This window comes from Equus asinus, chromosome 3 (assembly GCF_041296235.1).
Source record: "Equus asinus isolate D_3611 breed Donkey chromosome 3, EquAss-T2T_v2, whole genome shotgun sequence".
In the NCBI taxonomy this organism is placed as follows: Eukaryota; Metazoa; Chordata; class Mammalia; order Perissodactyla; family Equidae; genus Equus; species Equus asinus.
Window position 1 is genome coordinate 102,396,860 of NC_091792.1, and position 11,455 is coordinate 102,408,314.

Here is an 11,455-nt window from a genome sequence, read left to right on the forward strand (position 1 = left end):
AGACTAAACAACACGCTTCTGAACAAACAATGGATCATTGAAGAAATTAAAGAAGAAATCAAATATTATCTGGAGACAAATGAAAATGAGAACACGACATACCAAATCATCTGGGATGCAGCAAAAGCAGTCCTAAGAGGGAAATTCATCACAATACAGGCTCAGCTCACTAAACAAGAAAAAGCTCACATAAACAACCTCAAACAACACCTAACAGAACTAGAAAAAGAAGAACAAACAAAACCCAGAGTCAGTAGAAGGAGGGAAATAATAAAAATAAGAGCAGAAATAAACGATATTGAAGCAAAAAAGACAATAGAAAGGATCAATGAAACAAAGAGTTGGTTCTTTGAAAAAATTAACAAAATCGACAAACCTTTAGCCAGACTCACCAAGAAAAGAAGAGAGAAATTGCAAATAAATAAAATTAGGAATAAAAGAGGAGAAATCACAACAGATACCAATGAAATACAAGGGATCATAAGAGAATACTATGAAAAACTATATGCCAACAAATTGAACAACCTGGAAGAAATGGACAACTTCCTAGACTCCTACAACCTCCCCAAACTGAATCAGGAAGAAATGGAGAATCTGAATAGGCCAATCACAAGTAAGGAAATAGAAACGGTAATCAAAAACCTCCCCCAAAATAAGAGTCCAGGACCAGACGGCTTCTCTGGAGAATTCTACTAAACATTCAAAGAAGACTTAATGCCTATTCTATCTCAAACTATTCCAGAAAATTGAGGAAGATGGAGTACTCCCTAACACATTCTATGAAGCCAACATCACTCTGATCCCCAAACCTGACAAGGACAACACAAAGAAGGAAAACTACAGGCCAATATCACTGATGAACATAGATGCAAAAATCCTCAACAAAATTCTGGCAAACCAAATACAGCAATACATCAAAAAGATTATACACCATGATCAAGTGGGATTTATACCAGGGACACAGGGATGGTTCAACATCGGCAAGTCAATCAACGTGATACACTACATCAACAAAATGAAAAACAAAAACCACATGATCATCTCAATAGATGCAGAGAAAGCATTTGACAAGATCCAACACCCATTTATGATAAAAATGCTCAATAAAATGGGTATAGAAGGAAAGTACCTCAACATAATAAAGGCCATATATGACAGACCCACAGCCAACATCATACTCAATGGACAAAAACTGAAAGCCATCCCTCTGAGGACAGGAACAAGACAAGGGTGCCCACTTTCACCACTCCTATTCAACATAGTACTGGAGGTGTTGGCCAGAGCAATTCGGCAGGAAAAAGAAATAAAAGGAATCCAAATAGGTAATGAAGAAGTAAAACTCTCACTGTTTGCAGACGACATGATCTTATATATAGAAAACCCCAAAGAATCCATAGAAAAACTATTAGAAATAATCAACAACTACAGCAAAGTAGCAGGGTATAAAATCAACATACATAAATCAGTAGCATTTCTATACACTAACAATGAACTAACAGAAAAAGAACTCAAGAACTCAATCCCATTCACAATCACAATGAAAAGAATAAAATACCTTGGGATAAACTTAACCAAGGAAGTGAAGGATCTAAACAATGAAAACTACAAGACTTTCTTGAAAGAAATTGACGACGACATAAAGAGATGGAAAGACATTCCATGCACATGGATTGGAAGAATAAACATAGTTAAAATGTCCATACTACCTAAAGCAATCTACAGATTCAATGCTATCCCAATCAGAATCCTAAGAACATTCTTCACAGAAATTGAACAAAGAATCCTAAAATTCATATGGGGCAACAAAAGACTGCAAATTGCTAAAGCAATCCTGAGCAAGAAAAACAAAGCCGGCGGAATCACAATCCCCGATTTCAAAACATACTACAAAGCTACAGTGATCAAAACAGCATGGTACTGGTACAAAAATAGGTCCACAGATCAATGGAACAGAATTGAAAGCCCAGAGATAAAACCACACATCTATGGACAGCTAATCTTCGACAAAGGAGCAGAGGGCCTACAATGGAGAAAAGAAAGTCTCTTCAACAAATGGTGCTGGGAAAACTGGACAGCCACATGGAAAAGATTGAAAATTGACCATTCTTTTTCACCACACACCAAAATAAACTCAAAATGGATCAAAGACCTAAAGATTAGGCCTGAAACAATAAGTCTTCTGGAAGAGAATATAGGCAATACACTCTTTGACATCAGTTTCAAAAGAATCTTTTTGGACACTATAACTCCTCAGTTGAGGGAAACAATAGAAAGAATAAACAAATGGGACTTCATCAGACTAAAGAGCTTCTTTAAGGCAAGGGAAAACAGGATTGAAACAAAAAAAAAGCTCACTAATTGGGAAAAAATATTTACAAGCCACTTATCCGACAAAGGGTTAATCTCCATAATATACAAAGAACTCACACGGCTTAACAACAAAAAAACAAACAACCCGATCAAAAAATGGGCAGTGGATATGAACAGACATTTCTCCAAAGAAGATATAAGTATGGCCAATAGACACATGAAAAGATGTTCATCATCGCTAATCATCAGGGAAATGCAAATCAAAACTACACTAAGATATCACCTTACACCCGTTAGATTGGCAAAAACATCCAAAACCAAGAACGACAAATGTTGGATAGGTTGTGGAGAAAAAGGAACCCTCATACACTGTTGGTGGGAATGCAAACTGGTACAGCCACTATGGAAAACAGTATGGAGATTTCTCAAAAAGTTAAAAATAGAAATACCCTATGACCCAGCCATCCCATTACTGGGTATCTATCCTAAGAACCTGAAATCAGAAATCCGAAGAGTCCCTTGCACCCCTATGTTCATCGCAGCATTATTTACAATAGCCAAGATGTGGAACCAACCTACATGCCCAGAAACTGATGATTGGATAAAGAAGATATGGTATATATACACAATGGAATACTACTCAGCCATAAAAAAAGACAAAATTGGCCCATTCGTAGCAACGTGGATGGGCCTCGAGGGTATTATGTTAAGCGAAATAAACCAGTCAGAGAAAGACGAACTCTATATGACTCCACTCATAGGTGGAAGTTAATATATTGACAAGGAGATCTGATCGGTGGTTACCAGGGAAAAGGGGGGGTGGGGGGAGGGCACAAAGGGGGAAGTGGTGTACCCACAACATGACTAACAATAATGTACAACTGAACTCTCACAAGGTTGTAATCTATCATAACATTAATAAAAAAAAACAAAAGAGTGGATTTCTCTCTCAATGATCTATTCCAGGTAATTTAAATTTTTTCCTGTAAATCAGAAATATTTCTTCCATAGATTTATTTGTTTTTAATATCAAGGATAATGTTTTTATTTTAGATGGTCTATTTGGTACTTTTTCAAATCTGCTAGCATCTTTTTTCGATAGCTTTGTTCCTTGCTTGTATCTCTTTTGTTACTCTTTTTAACCTATACTTATTTTATATTCTGCTTCTGAATTCCATCATCAAGTCCTCCGGTGTCTGATTTTGCTGTTTGTTTTTTCTGACTCTGCCTTGTGGAGGTTTCTGTGGTGTCTTGTGATTTTGGATTGTGAACTCTTATTTCTCTGAAATCCTGAAGGCCTGGGTTGATGGTGTGCCCCCGAGAGAGGACGTGTGTTCGTTAATTTCTCAGTTTGTGGGTTCTCAGAACACTCAGCTTGTATACATTGAAGCCTTGATTTATGTTGTATGAGGACAGGTGTGTGGTTACAAATTCATAGCAAGAGCTCTGCCCCCTGCAAAGGCTGAAACATTTTAACTCTTCCCCTTGTATCCACCCAGGCCTTGTCCCTCTATCCTCCACTGCCCAAGGGAACGTCAAAGAACCCAAGGTTCTGAGTTCCTGGGACCAGCAAGTGCCCTGAGCCGTCGGGGCTTCACTGCCTGCTCACCTCCTCAGAGCCCTCTTTATTTCCCAGTCTAGCTTTACTCCCTTTGTTCTCTCCAGTTTTACTTCCTTACTTGCAAGCTCAGCTAAGCCTTATGCATTTAAGAAAGATGTTTATCATTTCTAGTTTTGTTGTGGGAATGTATTTTATGGATATTTGTCCTTCCAAAATATCTAGAGCTGTATAAGTGATTTTTATTTTTTAAAGTTCATTCTGTGTAGGGTGGAGGGTGCATTGGCGCGCCGATAATGGAAAAGTGAAAACCAGTTAGTTTGACATCATAGTAGAACAGATCAGAAATTAAGATGGATTGCAAGATTTGGAGAAAACCTAAATGTCCATTGACAGGTGAATAGATAAAATGTGGTATGGGGCTGGCCCGGTTCCGCAGCAATTAAGTTTGCATGTTCCACTTTGGGCCTGGGGTTCACCAGTTGGATCCCAGGTGCGGACATGGTGCTGCTTGGCAGGCCATGCTGTGGGGGTGTCCCACATATAAAGTAGAGGAAGATGGGCACGGATGTTAGCTCAGGGCTAGTATTCCTCAGCAAAAAGAGGAGGATTGGCAGCAGTTAGCTCAGGGCTGATCTTCCCAAAAACAAACAAGCAAAAAAACTGAGTCCACTTTGGGCTCAGAGGGGAAAAAAAAATGTGGTACGTACATACAGCGGAATATTATTCAGCCTTAAAAAATAAAGAAATCCTGCCATATGTGACAACATGGATGAACCTTGAGGACGTTAGGCTCAGTGAAATAAGCCAATCACAAGAGGACAAAATACTGCATGATTTCACTTATATGAGGTTGTTGGGGTTCAAGACACAGCACCCTCAAATATGGCCCCTTGACATATTGAATATTTCAAGCTGAAGGAGTTTGAGAAAATGGCAGAAGCAGAAAGGTCACTCTGACCTCGTTGCCCTTTCACCCTTCTTCTCTGAGACCAGTCATAATATCCTCATGCAGAGGTCCCCTCCCTATACCCAGAGGAGAGAGCATCCTTATCTCTGAAGACAAAGGGACGTCAAGAAGAATCCTAACCAACAGGCCTTGCTAAGATTGCCCCAGTTTACCACACTTACCTCAGCTCCCTAGCCTGTCCTAGTCCTCCATGCCTGTCCACTCTTCCTCACAGCCAGCACAAAATACTCAGGTCTAACTGTTTCTTTAAGACTTCGTTTCCTTATGAAGGCTCCCATGTCATGCAAAACTTATATTGAATACATTTTTATGCTTTTCTCCTGTTAATCTTTGTCAGTTTAATTTTCAGACCCCACAGGGGACCCTAAGAGAGTGGAGGAAAACTTTTACCTCTCCTACAAAGTATCTAAAATAGACTCATAGAAGCCAGGGGCTAGGGAGAAGGGGAAATGGGAAGTTGCTATTCAACAGGTATAAAGTTTCAGTTATGCAAGATGAATAAGTTCTAGAGATCTGCTGCACAACATGGTACCTATATTCCATACTACAGTATCGTTAACAGTACTGTATTTTACACTTAAACATTTGTTAAGAGGGTAGATGGGGCTGGCCTTGTGGCATAGTGGTTAAGTTTGTGCCCTCCACTTTGGCAGCCTGGGGGTTCATGGGTTCAGATCCCAGGCGTGGACATATTCCACTCTTCAGCCATGTGTGGTGGCATCCCACATGCCAAATAGTGGAAGATTGGCACAGATGTTAGTTTAGGGCTAATCTTCCTCAAGCAAAAAAAGAGGAAGATTGGCAACAGATGTTAGCTCAGGGCAAATCTTCCTCATCAAAAATAATAATAAAAATAATTTGTTAAGAGGGTAGAGCTCATGTTAAGTGTTCTTATACCAACAACATTTTTTAAAAAGCAAAAGAAAATTTTTTTGTGAGGAAGATTTCTCCTGAGCTACCATCTGTTGCCAGTTTCCTCTTTTTGCTTGAAGAAAACTGTCACTGAGCTAACATCTGTGCCAATCTTCTATTTTGTGTGGGACACCGCCATAGTGTGGCTTGACTAGTGGTACTAAGTCTGTGCCCAGGATCTGAACCTACACACCCTGAGCCACCAAAGTAGAGCGCGCGAACTTAACCGCTACACCACCTGGCCAGCTCCCCCCCCCCCAAATTTTTTTAACAAAATTTTTTACAAAATTAACATGGCTGGGCTTATGGTGTTTGCATAGGAGATGGAGAGAGTTGATTTTTTAAATATCTCAGTTTTTGAAGTATACAAGTAACATATACCTATTATAAAAATAAACCAGGCAGGACATAGTGTAATCCTTTGCCTGTCTTCCCCACTCATAACTAGCACTCTCCAACAGCTCTCCCTAGAGATAGAGTCTGTCTGTTCATCATGACTTTTTTTATGCATGTGTTTTGTTTTATTTTATTTATTTATTTATTTATTTTCCTTTTTCTCCCCAAAGCCCCCCGGTACATAGTTGTATATTCTTAGTTGTGGGCCCTTCTAGTTGTGGCATTTGGGATGCTGCCTCAGCGTGGTTTGATGAGCAGTGCCATGTCTGCGCCCAGGATTGGAACCAATGAAACACTGGGCCGCCTGCAGCGGAGCGCGAACTTAACCACTCGGGGTACGGTGCCAGCCCCTATGCATGTGTTTTAAAATGTAGATTTCCTTCAGCTATGGTGAAGCTAACAGATCAGGAGACGATGGCCATTGAGAAGACAGATTATTCCTTATAGTTCCCAAGAGGAGGGGGCACACCATGCCTCCATGCAGGGCCACAGGGAGAACACAGAGTTTGGTCCAGAGAGAGAGAGAGTGGGGAACTGTGTGCAAGAGCCTTTCATGGTTTTTGAGGGAAGGAATGTGTGCAACACAGGGTAAGCAGGCTAAAGGGGTCTTGGATTGGCTAGTCTGAATTATTCCATTGGCTCCAGGAGCTGACCCTAGCTGTCTGATACTGGCCCTAGGTGATCAGGGTCTGGGAATAGCAGCCCTGAGTGTAAAAGCCCCTAAAGGACGTGGGTGGGGGTACAGGCTCTGGCTTGGTTGGTTTGCATATGAAACTCTTTCTTTCTCTAGGAATCAGCTAACTCCGGGACGGGCAGTCCATCTCTGGCCCCAACATGTCAAAGCATCAATACAGAAACTAGAAAACATGGTTCATCCAGTATAATTTTTTTTAAAAAATTGAGGTTTGCTTATATATATTTCAGCAGGTTGCCTTTTTCACATAAAAAATGTGAGCATCTTTTCATGACAGGGGATATATTGATCTACATTTTTTAAACGACTGCATAGTATTCTCCCAGATATATGTACAATACCTTATTTAACCATTCTGTTATTTGTGTTTGTTATTGTTAAAAGTTATTTCCAATTTTTCATGATCATAAACAATATGGTAATGAAAATCCTTACATACTTTTTATGTTGGTGTATAGTTCTATAAAATTCTTAAAAGTGGGATTTCTGAACCAAAAGGTTTACATGTTACAAATCCATAATTTAATAAATTAAGTACTTAGTTTAATAAATCACAATTCACATTTAATCTGGTTTAATTCCAAACAAGTGAAACAATTTGCATTCTCACCAGTACAGTATGGGGAGGGCCCTTTTTCTCATACTCTCAATAATACAGGATTTTATCAGTCTTTTAACTTTTAGTCAGTTTGGGGAAACAATGTTTGCAGTCAACCACTAACAAAAAAGTGAGCCAACATGAAAATATTAATATCAGACAAAAAGCGAATTCAAGGCAAAAAGGATTTAGGGGGCAGAGTGATATTTTATTTTGATGTTCACCCTCTACCAAGAAAATAAAACATCCATACGTCCTCATGTATTTTAATTATATAATTGCCAATGGCAATTTCATATGGTTCAGCCTAATATTTATTACGTAGCTACAAAACATATAATGCAAAGATTCAGAAATACAGGGATAAATTGCTAAATCAATGCTTATCATAGAAATCTTCAAAATGTTTCTTTCAAAGATGAGCAGATCAGGAAGAATAAATAAGGATAAAGAGGATTTGAGTAACATAATTAACAAGCTTGACCTACTAAATATATGTAAATAAACAGAGTATAAACTTCTTTGCAAATTCCTATGGCATATTTAGTATCTACCAGCACACACATAAACATCTTAGATTAATTGAAAAGTGTCTGGAAATAATGATTAATATTTTAATATATTCATAGTTTAGGTTATATCCTAAGGAAAATGTGTCCACAGTAGGAGTAAACAAGAAAAGGCAGGATGTTTCAATCAGGTTTTGCAGAGAGAGAAAAGCTGATCACAAGGAAGGATGCCTCAGCCCCCTGTGTGGCTCCGGAGAGGACCACTCAAGCTCTGGGGCCGTCTCTGGAGCCCCCAGGGCCCCTCTGTCTTGTCAGCACCCTTCTATTTCTGGGTTAAGGAGCTCAGCCTTCTCAGCCGTGGCTTCAGAAACACATCCTCCTAATCCAGGGGAGTCAGAAGACTTAGGACAAAGACAGGTGAGAGTAAGCAGTGGAGAAACCGTCTTCAGGAGTTGGGCCTGGTGTGAGGGAGACACCCCAACTACGCAGTCTCACCCTTCAAATCCTCCTGGCGGTCCTGACCTGATTGACATCAAGGGGCACCTACTGCGGTGAGGCGGGAAGCCCTGACCTCTCGGCCAGGTCTGTGGATGCCATCGTTGCCTTTCTGGGAGAAGGTATGCCAGACTAGATCCCGCAGCCAGGTCTGAAGACAGGATGGGGTCATGCCTGTGCATTAAGGAGGTTTCTGCCTCCTTATGTCTCATAGTAAAAAATACCGAAGAAGGTAAGAGCTTTCTTCCTAGCCTAAAGTACAGGAAAGAGTGAGACCAGGAGGGCAACAAATGTATGTTTTCACACAAGAAACACATACAGGTTTGGTTTGGGGGCAGAGGTCAGAGAAAGCCCCTTTATTATCTCATTAACTCACTTAGGGAGGGTCTTTGCTGTGTGGGTTTCGAGGCTTCAAGTCCTGGGTGATGACTCTTCCTTCCGTTTCTTGGGTTCACTTAGTGGGCAGGTAAACAATTACGTACTTTTTTTTTTAATGTTAATGTCAGATATGGGTGACGCTAAGTCAAATCCTAGAAGGACAGGAGTCTCGCCCACGTGGTACAGATGTGCTAGTTACCAGAGAAGATGGCTCACCTGGGGAATCACCAGCAGGAGAGCAGTGAGTCGCTACCTAAAGGTGCCGATTCAACAGTCTGAGGCTACATCCAGCTCATTTTTCAAGTTCGATCTTATGACGTTATCACGTTTTCAGTTTTTCCCTTGAGAATTATTTTAGTTCTCCTTTCTATTCATTTTTCTTAGTGACGTCTAGAACATTCTCTACTGGTCTGAAGATGATGTCACTTTCTTCTCTTAAGGCAGCCATATGTGATACCTATTTAGTCACTTATTTATTTTTTTATTTAGAGCCACTTTCTAATTTTTTTCTTATATGTAAAATTTTTTGAAAAATATAATTTATTCATTTTTAATTATAAAACTTGCAATAGAACTATATGAGTTAAAAATTGAAAGTTTCTCACACAACCCCATTCTTCAGAGGTAATTGCTGTTAATAATTTGGTGTATGCTCTTTGATTATACACTTACTGATCTTTTTTTATACAGATGAGATCCTAGTAAGCATGCTGTTCTGCAATTTTCTTTTCTTCAAGTAAAGATGTATCTCAGGGATGTTTTCAAACCATGACATACAGACTTGTCTTGTTCTTTGTCATGGCTGAATACTATTCCATTGTTTTTAACATGCCACGATGTATTTTGTTAATTTTGTACTGATAAATATTGAAGATGCTCTCTATTTTGGAGGGAGAGAAATTTTAAGAGATTTCTGAAATTTTAAGAGATTTCATTTAAAAAGGCTCCTCATCTATGATTTTCATGACAATGACAAACATTTGCAAAGTATTCATCATCTATAACTTTATTTCACCCTCATAACAATCCTGTAATGGAGTCACCATGATCCATACACATCAGGGAAACAGATGAGGCCGTGGAGCCCTAAGGCAGGGGCCCCATGCACCTTTGCTGTTACGGTGATGGCTGGGTCCCCTTTCCTGCTTCCACACGATATATGAAAGTACATCTTTTTTGTCCCAGAGTTACTTACAACTCGATGTGCTGCCTGATGAGACTTCATTTCTTTTGTTCCTAGAGGGTGTTTCAAATAGTTATTGGCTCAGGATAGTTATTACCTACTCCCTCTATAGCAGTGTCAGATTTCTATCTCCAACAACCTTTTTATAGGGTAGATGACTGACAAGGTTGTCTTATTCTGCCACCAATTTTAGATTTACAAACTCATAAGAAACAAGGTGCCTGAGGGCAAAAGAAGACTTATTTAATAATAACAATCTTCAACCCAGCAATAATCAGTATCCACCCCACTGGTTTATGCTTGTCTTGGTCAGCTCGAGCTGCTGTAACAAAATACCACGGACTGAGTGGCTTAAACAACAGATGTGTATTTCTTACAGTTCTGGAGGCATGTAGTCCAAGATCAAGATGCCAGCAGATTTGAGTCCTGGTGAGCGTTCTCTTTCTGGCTTGCAGAAGGCCACCTGTTTGCAGGGTCCTCACATGGTACAGAGTGAGAGAGAGCTCTGGTCCCTTTTCCTCTTCTTCTAAGGACACTAATCCAATCAGGAGGGCCCACCCTCATGACCTCATCTAAACCTAATTGCTTCTCAAAGGTCCCACCTCTAAATACTATCACATTGGGAGTTAGGATTTCAACATGTGGATCTGGGGGGGCACGGTCAGTTCATAACAATGCTGCATTGAGATAGTATGTCTTTTACTGCCTCCTAAATTTGAGCCAGGGACATGTTTTTGATTATTGATATTTTAAAATAAATATATCAGATTCAGTCCATCAACATATACTGAGGTTCTAGTGTATACTGAGAGCACTTTAAATATACTATTTATTATTTTCAAAGATACATAGATGAGAAAACTGAGTCTATGAGAGGTTAAGTGACCAAGATCTAGTGAGAAGCTGAGCTGGAATTCTCACCCACATCTGTGTACTTCCAAAACTCAAACACTTTAACACACAACGTGGCTCTATAGGCAAGTTACCAGTTATCAAAGCAAGTTGTGAGTCCTTTGTGAGCTCAGTCACTGCTGGCGTCTCTTCCAGCTCTAAAACTCTGCAGGCATCTAGGGGGAGTTTGCTTGGTTTGGTCATGATGGCTCTCATTTTACCCCATACTCAGATTCTGGTTTCATGACACCTCTTGCATCTGGGGACCATTATGCATACAAAAAAAGAGATCGTAGCCTTTTTTCCTTTGATTATTTATTCATAAAAAGCTAACCAACATAAGCAAGGTAAGCCTGTCATTTTGATTTGCAAGAGAAGAAGGTAACAATTCTTTGACAATCCCCAGTAACCTTCAAAAATAGAGGAAGTAGAGCGAGGTAGAAGTGAAGGAGGGGAAAAAATATGGAAGTGGAATCTACTCTCCATGTTAAGTCAGTATGTCTCACATTGCTTCCTGAAGAAGGGCTAGAAAAAGATTTATCTTTGCTGTGTAAAAATTAA